Here is a 15,937-nt window from a genome sequence, read left to right as displayed (position 1 = left end):
GGAGAGCACAGACAGAGCAAGGGGAGATCCCCCCCCTTGCGGTTCTCCCCACCGTCTCCACACTTAAAAGTTGTTTTCCCCCGCGACCCCTGGAGAAACTCACTGACCGTATCCCCAAGCCAGCGAAAAAGGGGGCTGCCGAGCATACACCCCCCTCTGGTCCCAAAGCCCCTAAAAAACCTCCCGATCCCTCCGATCACTTTGGGGACGCCAAGGACTCCCCACAGTCCCTTTCCCTGACAAATTCCTTCTCCATACCCTCTGCTCTGCCGCTCTATGCTGACGTAGGGAGAGCTGGAGGAACTGTGGGCCTCTTTCCCGTCAACGTCAACCCGGGAACAAACCATCCAGCTGCCTGGTACCCCTGGGAACCGCAGAATCTTAAAGAGCTCCGAAAGGCAGTGGCGGAGGATGGTCCCAATTCCCCCTGGGCAGATACCCTAGTGGAAGGTCTGGCCCATCAGGCTTTAGTCCCCCGGGACTGGAGAGAGCTAACCAAGGCAGTTCTCCCTGGGCCGCTCTTTATGAAACGGATGGCCTATTACCAGGAGGAATGCCGAATCTTGGGGGAAAGAAATCAAAATGCCGATCCCGCCATCCCCATAACCTACGGCATGCTTACAGGGATGGCGGAGCCGCACACCACTGGCCTACAACAGGCAGCCTTGCCCCCCCCCATACCAGGATCAGGTTAGGGCAGTGGCACTGGTGGCATGGAAAAAATTAGACGATGGGCCCACTGAGGCCCCTATTGTGGCAATCACTCAAAAGCCTGGTGAGGATCTACCAACATTTATAGACAGAGTGTATAACAGCATTAAGAGGAAGTTTCCGGCTGGTCCATTAAGAGACAAATTTGTTAAAATGCTTGTGTGGGACGGGATGACAGCCGACCATAGACTGGCCTGCACAGGGTTGAAGGGGCATACTTTAGAGAGATGGATCGTGGCCTCTCAGGACGTTGGCTCTATGAGCCATCAACTCCAAACTATGGCAGTTGCGGTAAAGGAAGGACAACGGGAGGGCATACAGACTCTGATACAGGCAATGCAGCAATCAAGGGTTGCCCCCCCCACGTGTTTCAAATGCGGAAGGGAGGGCCATTTCCGCCAAGAGTGCCCGTCCCAGGCTACGACTCCTATGGGAGGAGGGAAGAAAGGGGAAACTCCCCGGAAGCCCTGCCCCAAATGCAGTAAGGGTTTTCATTGGGCCCGGGACTGCCAGTCCAAATTTAACTTAAAAGGAGGAGCTTTTAACCTCCCAAGGGGGCTTCCCCCAGTCCCGGTAAAAAATGGATTAAGACCCAAGATGGTTGTCACAATTGGAGATAAAAATTCTAAATATTTAATTGATACTAGAGCTGATCAAAAGCGAATCAGGTTCAGATCCCCAAATCCGAAGTGGCAGAGATGGTCACCGCGAGGCATCCAGTGCGGTAAGGCGACCGATCCCGGAGAAGCCGGCAGGAGCCCCGGGGAGAGTTCTCTTTTCTTTGTAAAGAGCAGGGCGCCCTGGAATGGGTTTGCCCCAAGAGAGGGGCCTGTGCCTTGGAAAGCATCACGGTTCCGGTGGCATCCAGTGAGCTCTTGCTGGCCCTTGAAAATCAGGGGGAAAGGGTGTAAATTTCGCACTGGGCCGCAGCAGGTCTCCAAGATAAACAGCCTCTGGCATGCTGGAACAACAGCAGTCACACATGGGACAGTAGGTCCTAAGGAAATGGGTGAGTGCCGTTCAAAAGGGACGGGTGTTCAGAAGGGACAGGCGATGGCCTGCACAAAAGTTCAAGCCCTATCTGTAAAAGAGGCCATGGATTTTCATAGATTAACCCATGTAAATTGGAGGGGATTAAAACACAAATATCCTCAAATCCCTAATAAGGATTTAAAAAGAATTGTTCGCACTTGTAAATCATGTCAACCCATCCTGCAACTACCCCTCTTCAATCGTCTGGAGTTAATATGAGAGGCCTACGCCCCAATGGATTATGCAAGTGGATGTAACTCATTTTCAACCATTTGAAAAACTTAAGTATATTTTTGTTTTTATAGATAACTATTCCAGGGCTAATTGGGCCTCAGCTCATTCAGGAGAAAAGACAAAACATGCTATAAATTACTTTCTTCATTGTTTTGCTATTCTTGATATTCCTAAACAAATCAACTGATAATGGCCCTTGTTTTATTAGTCAACATTCCGTCTCCTTCCTACAATTATGGAAAATTATTCACACCATGGGCATTCCATATAACCCAAAAGGACAAGCTTTAATAAAAAATATATAATCATATCCTAAAGGTTCAATTACAAAAACAAAAGGGGGAGTTACTACCCCCACATGATCAATTAAGAAAAGCATTATTAACCCTAAATATTTTAAATTTTTCAAAAGACTCCAACCTGTCCCCTTTTCATAGGCATTGGACCACAGAGATTCCCTTTTCCTCCATCAAAGTAAAATGGAGAGATCCCCTGATGGGAATGTGGAGGGGCCCAGATCCCCTCATAACTGCAGGGAAGGGGCTTTGGGTGTGTCTTCCCCTATGATGATAAAAGACCACTTTGGGTCCCAGCAAGAGATATCAAACACCTGCCTACAATAACTGGTAATTATGATTCCAGGGAAGAGGAAATCCCTGAAATTAGTCCTTTGTTTTTTATTTTAAAAGAAGATAGTCATGAAAACCCTAATGTTCGTCATCCTGTCCCTGCAAATATGGTATAGTATGCCAGGCTTTGGAGATGCAGGTAAGGCAAGGGAAATATTAAATGCAGGCCTTTGCACCCTTGCCTCCCTGCTCTCCGATATAAATATTATCCTTGAGGAGAAATCAATGCCCATCACCCCTTTTGATTGGGGAGGGTGAAAAAGGAGAGCAGTACAAGCCATTCTGCTCTTAATCGGCCTGGAGATTACTGCCAGAACTGCCATGGGTGTGGTAGGCCTGGAGGTTACTGCCAGAACTGCCATGGGTATGGCTGGCCTTGGGATGGCCTTTGAGTTACATAGGAGACTCCCTCCGAATAATTGATGGTGTTAAGTCTATCTCAGAAATTGTCTGAGATTTACAAGCCCAATTAGATTCCCTAGCCTATGTAATATCACAAAAAGATGAATATTAGATTTATTAACAGCCGAAAAGGGAGGCATCTGCTTGTTTTTGCAGGAACAAGATAAGATTAAGCAGCTCCAACATGATCTGGAGAGGTGGCGAGGAGATCTTCAGGAGGATCCGTTCTGGACCGGCTTTCATGGACTTTTGCCCTATTTTCTTCCTTTGTTGGGCCCCTTGCTGTTTATCATAGTTTTGTGCATCGTAGACCCCTGTGAATTTAATAGATTCGCCCAGTTTCTGTTAAAATCAACCAAATAGAAGTGCATTACCAAAGGCTTGCCAGCACAGAAAATAAATCTTAGGATTGACGCTCTGAATATGACCACCCCTCTCCCGCCTTACAATTTCCCCAGATGGGAAAAATCAAAGCATGTTGAAGGGCTGGTAGCCAATGACGGGTAAGATTCCCAGGGGCCATGGAAACCTAAGACAGGAAGTACAGCATGATCTGTACTATCCAATGACAGGTAATCCATGGTACTCGATGGGGACAACCTAAGACAGGCACAGTCCCAATAAAATAAAAGAAAAAGGGGGATATGATGGGGTGTGTCTATACAGCGCCTAAGAAGATTCGGCCTGAGCCTCCTACGGCCTAAGGCAAAACTTTAAGTAAAGTGATTCAGCAAAAAAATGGTCAAGATGGCGCCTGGAGGAAGCTAGGAAAGCGTGGTTTCCCCATTCACTATGGGTGGGGAGACTGAGCGGTTTTTCCCTTTCTACCTTTAAATGAGCTTTCCGCACACATGAATGGCTCATGCACTGGCCTGGGATTGGCTGTAAACTACGTGCTAGTGATCTTTATCCCGGATAGGCTAGGCTATTTCTCATGGAAATTCCCCTCGTGGCTTGGTGCTATATATAGGACTGCTTGGAGAGAAATAAATGAGATCTCGCTTGACTTGACTCCCGGCTCGTGGGTTTGTTTTCGAGTCATCTGGTACTCATCATCTCGTCAAGCCCCGTCAGCTGTCGGGCAGGATTCCCGACACCTCCATCCTGTTCTCCAAAGTGGTTGCACTAATTTGCAATCCCACCAACAATGTTTTAGAGTTCCTACTTCTCCACACCCTCACCAGCACTTTTTGTTGTATGTGTTCTGAATGATTGCCAGTCTAGTTGGAGTCAGGTGAAATTTCAGGGTAGTTTTGTTTTGCTTCTCTCTGATTGTTAATGATATTGAGCATTTCTTCATGCACTTATTGGTCATTTGAATTTCTTTCTACATGAAGAATATATTTAGTTAATTTGCCTATTGTTTTGATTGGGTTATTTGTTTTCTTAGTGCTGAGTTTCTTTAGTTTTCTGTACTAGATATTAGTTCTTTATAGGATGAGCAATTGGCAAAAATCTCCCATTCTGTTGGGTCTCAGTTGAGTTTCTTGATAGTTTCCTTTGCTATACAAAAGCTCTTTAATTTCATGCAATCCCATGTATTGATTTTTCTTTTAGTTTCTTGTGCTTTTGGGGTCTTATTAAGAAAGTTTTTATTGTGCCTATGTGTTGCAGTTTTGGAGCTAAGCCCTTTTCAAGGAGCCTCAAGGTCTCTGGTCTAATTTCCAAGTCTTTGATCCATCTTGAATTGACTCTTGTCCATTGAGAAAATGCTATTTATTTTAATTTTCCTGCATATGGATAACCAACTTTGCCAATACCATTTGATGAATAGGCTTTTTTTTTAGTGTATATATTTGGCCCCTTTGTCAAAAATCAATTGGCTGTAAGTGTGTGAATTTGTTTCTCAGTCTTCTACTCTGCTCCATTGGTCTATATATCTATTTTTGTTCCAGTGTCATGCTGTTTTTATTACTATGGCTTTGTAGTATAGTTTAAAGTCACCTATTGTGATTCTTCCTGCCTGGTTTAACTACTTTGGCTATTCTGGTGATTATTTATTTATTTATTTATTTATTTATTTATTTATTTATTTTTTATGGTTCCAGAGATGGAACCCAATGACATTCTACCTCAGGGCTACACCCCAGTACTATTTTTTTTAGTATTTTTATTTTTTGAAATAAGGTCTGAGATGCGAAGAGTCTAAATACCTGAGGCTGTCCATGAACCGCGATCCTACAGTTTCTGCCTCCCAAATGCTGGGATGGCAAGTGTGTGCCACCACGCCTGGCTGTTCTGGGATTTTGTTGTTCCAAATGAATTTAAAGACTGATTTTACTATGTCTGTGACTAATGATCTTGGTAATTTAATTGGTGTTGTGTCAAATCTGTAGATCACTTTTGGAAGTATGGCCATTTTGATGATATTTATTCTGCCTATCCATGAACATGAAAGATTTTACCATCTTCTAATGTCATATTCAATTTCTTTTTTCAATGTTTTATAATTTTCTTTGTAGAGGTCTTTTATATCCTCGTTTAATTCCTAAGTATTTTATTTTATTTTTATTTTTTGTAGGAAATGATGAGTGGAAGTGTTTTCTGGATTTCTTTTTCAGTAGATTTATGATTGGTATCCAGAAAAGCTTCAACTTCTTTAAGACTGATTTTGTATTCAGGTACTTTGTTGAATTTATTTATCAGTTCTTTGAGCCTTTGGGTTGAGTTTGTTGGGTCTTCTAAGTATAGTATCATATCATATGCAAATAGTTAAAGTTTGAGTTTTTCTTTTTCTATTTGTACTCCTTTGATTTCCTTTCCTTGTCTTATTGCTCTGGCTAGAGTTTCAAGTACTATATTGAAGAAAAGTGGTGAAAATAAAAATCCTTGTCTTGTTCCTATTTTTAGGGAAAATTCTCAAAGTTTTTCCCAATTTAATATGCTGTTGGCTCTGGGTCTATCGTAGATAGCCAGTTGTGGTATGTTTTTTTCTATTCCAATCCTCTGCGATGTTTTCAGCATAAATGGATGTTGGATTTTCTCAAATGCTTTCTTAGCATTTAATGAAATGATAGTGTGATTTTTGTATTTGTTTCTGTTAATTTGGTGAATTACATTGATTGATTTTTGTATGCTGAATTAGCCTTGCAGTCCTGGGGTGAACCCTAGTTGGTCATGGTGTATGATATTCTTGATGGGCTTTAGAATGTGTGTGGCTAGTATTTTGTTTAGCAGTTTTGTATCCAAGTTCATCAAAGATAAATGCCTGTAGGTTTTCTTCTTTGAGATTTTTTTATTTGGTTTTGGTATTCATGTGATGTTGGCTTTGTAGAATGTATTTGCGAGTGTCCCATGTTTTCTATTTCACAAAATAGATTGAGGATATTGAGTTAAGGTCTTCTATAAAGGTTTTATAAAATTCACTTGGGAAACTATCTGGTCCTGGAAATTTATTTGATGGTAAGCTCTTTTTTGCTTTTTCAATATCTTTGATTGCTATTGTTTGGTTTCAATTTTCTATATCTTCCTGACTCAGTTTAGAAAGGCTGTATTATATCTAGAAAGTAATCAATTCCTGTCAGATATTTCTTTCTGTTAGAGTAGTTTGTGATAATCCTCTGGAGCTCTATACTGTCAATAGAGATATCTCCTTTTTCATCTCTTCATAACTTGGGTTGATTCTCTTTTGATTTTAGGCTGGCTAGTGGTTTATCTATCGTGTTAATTTTTTGAGAAATCTGCTTTGGTTTTTGTTGATTTTCTGTATTTTTAACTCTCTACTTTGTTGATTTATGCTCTGATTTTAATAATGCACTGTCATCTACTGGCTTTGGGGTTAGGTTGTTCCTGTTTTTAAGGACTTTGAGGGGTGTCATTTGGTTATTTATTTGGTGATTTTCTTTTCTTCTTATGTGAGCACTCAGTGCTATTTTTTTTTTTTCTTGATACTGCCTTCAAAGTGTCCCTGAGGTTTTGATATTTCTATTTTGAGGTTTTCTATTTATGAGGTTGTATTTCTATTTTTGTTTTTTCTAAAAATTTCTTTATTTCACTCCTTATGTTTTCTATGACCCATTCTTCATTCAGCAGTGTGATGTTCAGTCTCCACATGTTTATATGGTTTCTCTGGGTCTTCTTATAGTTAATATTTAGTTTTATTTCATTATGGCCTGAAAAGACACTGGGAAGTGGGTCACATTTTTTGAATTTTTTAGTGCTCATTTTGATGCCCAGGATGTGATCTATTTTGGAGAAGGTTCCATAAGCAACTGAGAAAAATATGAACTCTGCTGTAGTTGGATGGAATATTCTTTACGTACCTAATTGGTCCATTTGACTGATGGTGTGTTTTTAGTGCTGAGGCATCTTTACTGAACTTTTTCTAAAAGATTGTTCTAATGGTGTGAGAGGTGTTAAAGTTGCTCAGTATTATTGTATTGGGACTTATGTGTATCTTAATGTCACAAAGAATTTGTTTTATGGAAGTAACCGTTCCTATATTTGGGGAATAAATGTTGACAAGTGTCATTTTCTCTTGCTGCATTGCTCCTTTTGCCATTAAAAAATGACCTTCTTTGTCTATTCTAATAAGTAGAACAGCAAAGTCTCAGACCCAGGTAGTTTATTGTGGCTCTGTGAGTCGCTGGGGGCACCATGCTGGGCATTATTCTATGGGGACCATGGCTTCACTTAGTTTTTTTGCATGCTGGTCTGGATCTCTGGAGAATGTGATGAGCATGGCAGCCACTGCTGGAAATTGTAGCCAACGTTTGCACAGAAAGAACTGATGGCTTACAACTCCAGTGATTTGCAACTGCTCACTTCAGGTCCTTGGTTGTTTTCCTTTTGGCTCTGGAGTCAGGTGCTGTGAAGTAAGATGGTGCATTGCAGTGCCTGCACAGCAAAGTGTGTGGGTTTCTTTTCTGCTTTCTGATGGGACTTCTAATATTCTTTTCCCCTACCTCTTGTACCTATGATTTTTAATCCTCTACTGATAGTATATTCTGGCTTTGTAGAATGCTGTTTTTGAGGCAATTGAGATTGGGTGCAAGCAGGTCTGGTATGTGCAGCTTCCCTCAGTCCCCATCTTCTCAAAGTCCCAATGTCATTCTTTAATAAGAAGAAATAGACTATTTCTCTTGGCCCAGAGGGTTTAGGACATCTGAGATTCCAAGTTCTTAAGCATATCAACACGAGTCCTTATCTTACATCTCAAAATCAAATTTCTTCTGAACTATGTCCCAAATATTCACAAAATACTAAAAAATTTAGACATTAACATCCTATGAAGTTAAACAAATTAGTTTCTGATTGCCCTGAATTGAAGCTATAAAAATGAAAGCATTTTTATACATTGCTATGAAAGCCTTGAGATTTTTTAGTTACCTTTTTTCCTAAATATCTACCCCAAACTCTCAATACTTTCTACATTGTACTTATTTTATTTAGAGATATATTATTTTACAGAATTTATATATAAACTTATTTTTTCCCAAAATTATCAAACACCTGAGATATTGCATCCACCAGCATTTTGCCAACCATACCTTATACCAAGTCATTACTTGTCAAAATCTTTACAAGTACACTGACACAGAATATAAGGGCCACTTATCACTAGTGATAGAAATATCATGGCCAAGCCAGGGGAGGTGGCAGTGGAACACACCTGGAATACCAGTATTTGGAAAGTTGTGAAAAAGGATTGTAGGTTCAATGTCAGGCTTAGCAACTTAGCAAATTCCTGTTTCAAAATAAATTTAAAAAATGATAATAATTAATAATAATAATAGGAACAGTTGAGGGTGTAGCTTAGAGGTAGCATGCCCCTATGTCTAAACCTTGATACTAAAGGCTGGGGTTTGAGTCTTCCTGAGTTCAATCCTCACTACTGTGCACAGAAACACACATATACAAAACGAAAAAATTAGAGAAAGGGAGGGAAAGATAATTACCATTTTATCAGCAATAATCCTATTCTAAAAAATCTCACTTAATAGTATATTTTCTCAAATTACTACTCTTGGATCTGTTATCCCAGGCTTGTGGAAGGCACTTAAAGTGAAAACAAGATTTGACAGGGGAAAAGTTTGAACCATGATAGAACAGAGATCGAGATAGCACTCGATCTTATCACTAGTGATAGAAATATCATGGCCAAGCCAGGGGAGGTGGCAGTGGAACACCCCTGGAATACCAGTATTTGGAAAATTGTGAAAAAGGATTGTAGGTTCAATGTCAGGCTTAGCAACTTAACAAATTCCTGCTTCAAAATAAATTTTAAAAATGATAATAATTAATTTAAGGATCCAGTTCAGTAGTCCATCAAATACCAGTCACTGATGTGTACAAATTGCTGAATGGAAATTTCATCCTTGTTTCTCTCCCAATACTTCTGAGGATACCTGCAGTGAACAATTTTAGGAAGGAACCAAGCCTTGACTGATGTTCTATAATCTTATTTCCCTGGCTCTCACCTCAACAATAGCTTTAGATTATATGGTTAGATATATGTGACAGTTTTGATCTCATACTAAGACATTGTATTAGCAGCCTGAACCAATGTTTTTTTATGCTTTATCTTTTCATACTCAGCATGTATAATATGATAATATGATGTACATATCAGATAGAAGTCGAATATATTTCATGGGTTAACATTATATATATATATATATATATATATATATATATATATATATATATATACACACACACAGAGACACTGTGTAGTATATCTATGCAAGGTCCAGTGTTTCAGTCAGCATTCTCTCTGCTATGATCAAATAAACCCAATCACACAATGTAGAGAAAGATTAATTTGCTTAAAGATCTGGAGAAGTGAGAGTTTTTGGTTCATGTCAGGCTAGGTCTGTGCAGCTCAGATGATGGAGCTGGGAGAGAGAGAGAGAGAGAGAGAGAGAGAGAGAGAGAGAGAGAGGGAGAGAGAGAGAGAGAGAGAAAAGAAGAAGAAGAAGAAGAAAAAGAAGAAGAAGAAGAAGAAGAAGAAGAAGAAGAAGAAGAAGAAGAAGAAGAAGAAGAAGAAGAAGAGAGAAGGGAGAGAGAGAGAAGTCTGCTCTCACAATTTGAAGTCCAGCAGCATATGAATGAGAAAAAGGGGAGAAGGGATTACATATAAACCCCAGGCACTCCTTCTCAGCAACAAGCCTCACCTTCAACATTGCTGCCTATGCTCCATGAGGTATCAGAAGACATTACAAATCCAAACCATTACAGTCTGCCTCTTATGCTGTCACTATCTGAGAGGTCCTCCATAAGGTGAATGAAAAAGTGTGTGAAGATAAGCTTACAAAGACAGAAAAATCCAATCACATAAGCAACACTAGCATTACGAATGAGAGTGAAGTGAAACACAAGTGCTGGTGCCTCCAAAATATTATTGTAAAATAGCTCAAATAATTTATAACATATACATAAATTTATATATATTTGCTTATATATATTTACATATATATGTGACATTAAGGAAATACAAGAAGATATGTCACAATTAGAAAAGATGAGTCACAATTAGAAGATAGTGTGAAAAATTAAATTGTATAAAGAAATAAAAATGATAACTACATATGAAAAATATATAGTTACTGGAATTGAAAACCCATTAGCTAGAATACATAGTTGCAACCCATTTTATGACTGAGGACTACACTTGGATAAAACATCTTCAATTAAGTACAGAGAGAGATAAAGACATTAAAATTATTTTAATTAGTAAAACAAAATCACATCTTCACTTAGATATTGTTTTGAAAGGATAGAATACCAAGGGAAAGAGAAAATATTAAAAGATAACCGAAATTAAAGGTATGTGATATTAATGAAAGTTTAACTGATAACTAATTTTATCAACAACCATAAATTAATGTAACTCATGAGACTGCTGAGATGATATTGAAAACTGAAAATTATATATACAGCTAAATTTTCATACTGGTGTTATAAAAACTAAAGACACTTTTGGAAATAGAGGAAAAAAGTAAATTACTTACATAGCATTTCACAGAGTCTTAATTGAATGTGAACCTGAGAGGAAAAAAAAAGAATTGATAAAGGTAATAAGAATAAATATGTATTCTGCAATGCTGAAAAAAAAAGAACCTAAGCAAGTGGTCACATATATTTAATTTTGAAACTTTTTTTATGGACAACAATATCAGGTTAAAATCATTATCAGGTATTTGCTAGGAAAGAATAAAATATTAATGTTTTATCTTCTTGTTGAATCAACTATGCATGTTTTAAAATTTAGAAACAACTTAGAGACTAGAAAGTGTTTATAAGTGTCTAAACAAGTAGAGAAGTCAAAAGGACACACAGAAACACCCAAATCAGTACTATAGACAGCAAAATAAAAACAAGAAAAAAATAGCAAAGAAAATATGTTCACATTGATACAGTCAAGATTAGTTCAAACACATCAGGAAGAGAGCAATACTGGAATATTGGTAACATTTTGTTGTTGGTGGTGGTTTTTTTTTTTTTTTCAATGCTAGGGATTTAACACAGGGACATTTGACCTCCAGCTACACCCTCAGCCTTATTCTTTAGGGTCTCGCTAAATTGAAGAGCACCTTACTAAGTTGCTGAGGCTGGCCACAAACCTTTGATCCTCTTGTGTCTGCCTCCCAAGTACTGGGATTAGAGCATGCACCATTATGCCCAGCTGTGTTAACAGTTTTTGAAGGACTAAATTTGCTATTCAACATCCTGAAATTTAAGGAAAATGTCTTTAAGTCAGTAAGTCAACAAAAAAGGAAAATCAGAAATGTAATTAAAATAGGACTCAGAAGCCTCAAAAGTGCAAAAGAACTACTACAGATTACTTGGAAAAAGAAGGATGCCACAGGGATGTTATTTGCTATTGGTAAAATATTGTTAGAAAAATTATTATAATCATTTAATAATAAAAGAATCAATTGATTAATTTGTCACTTAACTTCATATACTCACTTTATATTTCTACACATAAAATATGACTGAGTTTCATCTAATATGTGCATCCTAATATGTATGCTGAGTAGGAAAAGATAACGCCCAAAAGACATTAGTTTAAGCTGATAATAAAATGAGTCATTTTGAGGTCAGTACCAAAAACTAATGTCCTGGAGGGGGATTATGAGAAATTGGAGAATGTCAGTCAAGGTTCAGTTTGTTCTAAGATTGTTCACTGCCAGTATCCTTAGAAGGTATCTGGAAATGTAGATTTCATATGCCAGGATATAAAGGAAGAAGCAAGCCTGGAATTTCCACCTAGTTAGTATTGGTTACACTATATGTATTCATCAAAAAAGATGAGCATGACAGACTTGAACATGAAGGATCCCACAAAGATCACAACAGAAATATAGATACTTCAAAGTCTTACTCCTTGAAAATAGTATAGTTTTTGGTTAAATAAAGATAAAAATAATTGCAATTTAAAAACATTTGCCTAATTTATAATTCTTTATTATTTTTCTTAAAATAAGGTGCTTTTCTAAAATGAGTTAATCAAATATAAAATACAATGTAAAAGTTGATGGTTTAAGTTCGTGTGTGTGTGTGTGTGTGTGTGTGTGTGTGTGTGTGTGTGTGTATGTGTATACTACTGAGGATTGAACCCAGGGGCATTCTACCCCCGAGTCACACCCTTAGCCCTAACTCATTCATTTATTTTTATTTTTTTTAAACAATGTCTAAGTTTCTAATAGTCTTGCTAAAATGCTACGGCAGGCCTGGAACCACTCATCCTCTTACCTCAGGTTTCCAAATGATTTCAGGCGTGTCCCACCGTGGTTGGCAGTATAATTTTCTTTTTTGTATTTTATAATTTTTTTCTTTTTCCTTTTAGAATAACATAATATGATGCTGCTATTTTATTCGCCTCATTTTTTTACCTTTTTCAAACATTGTGTGTGAGTGTGTAGGTGTATTTATCATCTCATTGCAACCTGCTAAAATTGGTACAAGATTATATGACTGCTGGAATTCATAGCCTAAATTTTATAATTTTGTACTGATAGAACCAGAATCTATGTACATTATCTGGATTTCATATAAATTTATTTTTGTAATTTCAAATAAATAATTTAATTTCCATTAAACATTTATAATTTTAAACAAGATTTATGCTATTTACACTTTATTAATAATATTTTAAAATTTATTTCACTCTTAATAAAGGTGTTTATGTCTAACCATGTTTTTACTTTAAGTGTGATTCTAACTCCACTTATGCTATTTGTTTAGTTAAATATGTTTGTATATGATATTGTGTTTTTCACTACATTTTGTCATCAGTATGGATTGTCTAATGGCAAAAGTAAATTACAAGTTCAGCTATATATCTGATTGTGGTAGCATTCATTTGTTTCATTCTTTCATCAGTGCATAGAAATTATACATCTCAGGTTCAAAGCCATACAAAGAAATATACAAGCAGGCGATGTGCATGGTGGCACATACTTGTAATCCAGTTTTACTTGGGAGACTGAGACAGGAGAATTGCAGGTTCCTCGCTAGGCTCCTCAGCTACTTAGTGAGGACCTCCACAACTTAGTGACACCCTCTCTCAAAATAAAGAAAAAAAAATGGGGCTAGAGGTATAGCTCGGAGGTCGAATGCCCCTGGGTTCAATCTCTAGAACCACACACACCAAAAAAGGAAAAAAAAAAGAAATATTCAAACAGCTGATATTGATATCCTTTGATATTGGTGTGATATCCTTCAGGTCCCACCCTGCTACTCACCCCTCCCCAGACAGACTAGTAAGATTTGTAGTGATGCCTTCATACATGGGAACAGCATAACTTGAACTTTTTCTTGCATCAGTTCTTTCTTTCTCCTTCCCCATCCTTCTCCCCTAGCCCTATTCTCTATTCTACTGGCCACACAACTCAATTGTCTAGTGTCTCTCTCTCTCTCTCTCTCTCTCTCTCTCTCTCTCTCTCTCTCTCTCTCTCTAGCTTATGCTCTAGCTTTCACATATAAAAGAAAACAGTTGACCCTTGACTTTCTGAGACTGGCTGATCATATTGTAACTTTGAGTAAATTTCTGAGAAAGAAAAATGATTAAATCAGAACATGGGGACTAAAATAAGCTATTAAAAGGCTGAGATTTTGGCAGAGCAGTGAAACTTAAAAGGGAAGAGAGAAAAATACTGTCTTAGAAACTGTACAAAAGCAAAGCACAGTGAAATATGTGGATGTTTGGGGACAAAAGTTATGAAGAGAATCATCTTATTTTGTCAGTAGACAAATATAGACCCATAGCTTTAACCTTTGCAACATTAAGAAATGAGAGAGGATAATTTAAAATATATTTTATTGATTTGAGCTGAGGAATTTATTATGAATTACTCTGGAGGATTTGCTATGTATTTTAGAATATGAAATGATCAAGCCAGGTAATTGGGAACTCGCCAGGAATAGAAATTGGATGCATATATTAAACATCGCGCCTCTGTATTTTTAGGAAGCACTCCAAAAGCGCCCCTTGATCTTACAGCACACGGAATCTTGAGTGGTGATTGTGTTAGGAGGCCCTGCATGGAGTATTTGGCAGTGAATAGTTATGGGTTACTGGGCAGCTTGTCAACCACATATCATATATTTGTTCTTTTGAAAGGAAAGCTTATTTCCCAGTGGAGAAGTGTTAGCTATGGCATTAGGGGTGGGGGCTCATTTTAGAAATGAAATAGAATAGTATAGGACAAGATGTGAGTTTTTGATGTGCCCTCTGAGATGCCAGTCACTTTTATTGAGTTGTCTAAGATTTTCTTCTTTTTAATTGCATAGTGCTTCTCATTTCTAATCTTATATACTCAAAATTAAGCTGGAAAATTTACTTCCTTCATGTAGTGTAAGACTGAATTACTGTGAACTGTAATAAGGGAGTAGGTGGTTGGAAAGATGCCAGAACTCTAGGGAAGAGAGTGTGAACGTGAACCCTGCGTGCATTCCATTTTAGCCTTTCTCTCTTGCTGACAGCATCAGAGAGGCGAGGCAAGCAAAAAGCAGCTGTGGAAGCAGAAAACCAAGCACCAGAGAACTGAAGTGGATAAACAACATCAGTTTTTAACTAAATAGGTTAGAAAAGCAAAGTCATTCATAGCAAGCTATTAAATGATGTGGAAAGTATTTGAACTATAAAAGGGCTGGAGGTTCAGAAAAGCATAGTTGAGAATAAAATTGGAGATACTTCAAAAATGTAGCAAGAGTATAATTACATATTTTTAAAATACAAAATAGTCCTCTATGCATGAAGTTGGTAGTGATATTTTCTTGTGTAATTTTATATGCCTATAAGAACACTATGCAAAGGATTTATCTTGCTCTTAGGCAATCTCAGTAATTAAAAGCTTAATGAGCAGATTTATAGTAGATGTTATTTTTTATTTTGGCTTTTGGATCACCTGCATATATTACTCTGGAAAAGTATCTTAGTGATTTCAATATGCCTACATCATTTTCTCTTCTAGAATTCTACCTTATTGAACTCTCTTCCATCTTCCCCTTTGCCCTATTTCTGCCTCTCATTGCCATCACCATATCCTTGCCACTCTAAATAATTTGAGCCCTCAGTATCTTTATTCTATGCAACTCTCTCTCTCTCTAATGGCCATGTTTTCAGATTCTAGTGAGCTTTCTCTCTCTGGATGACTTTTATGTGTTTCTCTCAGCTTTCACTCTCACTCTCCACATTGATTCTGCCCTTAGTTTTATTTCCATGACCCATTATCATAATAAGTCCTTTACTTACACTGCAGCTTCTTTGCCTCTCTTGTTCTCATCACAGTGAAATGTCACCACCTCACCCTGTTTAAGTCCAAGTCTCTGCTTCCCTATTCTTTTACCCTTGCATCTCAGTATGGCCTGGAGAAAACAAGCAATGATGCCTTTTGAAATGAATGATGTCTAAAGTCAAACATTTCATGCTAGAGTCTAGAGTCTTTAATGAATTCTTATGATCATTTGATAGTCCTTTA

This window comes from Muscardinus avellanarius, assembly GCF_963383645.1.
Source record: "Muscardinus avellanarius genome assembly, chromosome: 2".
Lineage (NCBI taxonomy): Eukaryota > Metazoa > Chordata > Mammalia > Rodentia > Gliridae > Muscardinus > Muscardinus avellanarius.
This window is presented reverse-complemented; position numbering follows the sequence as displayed.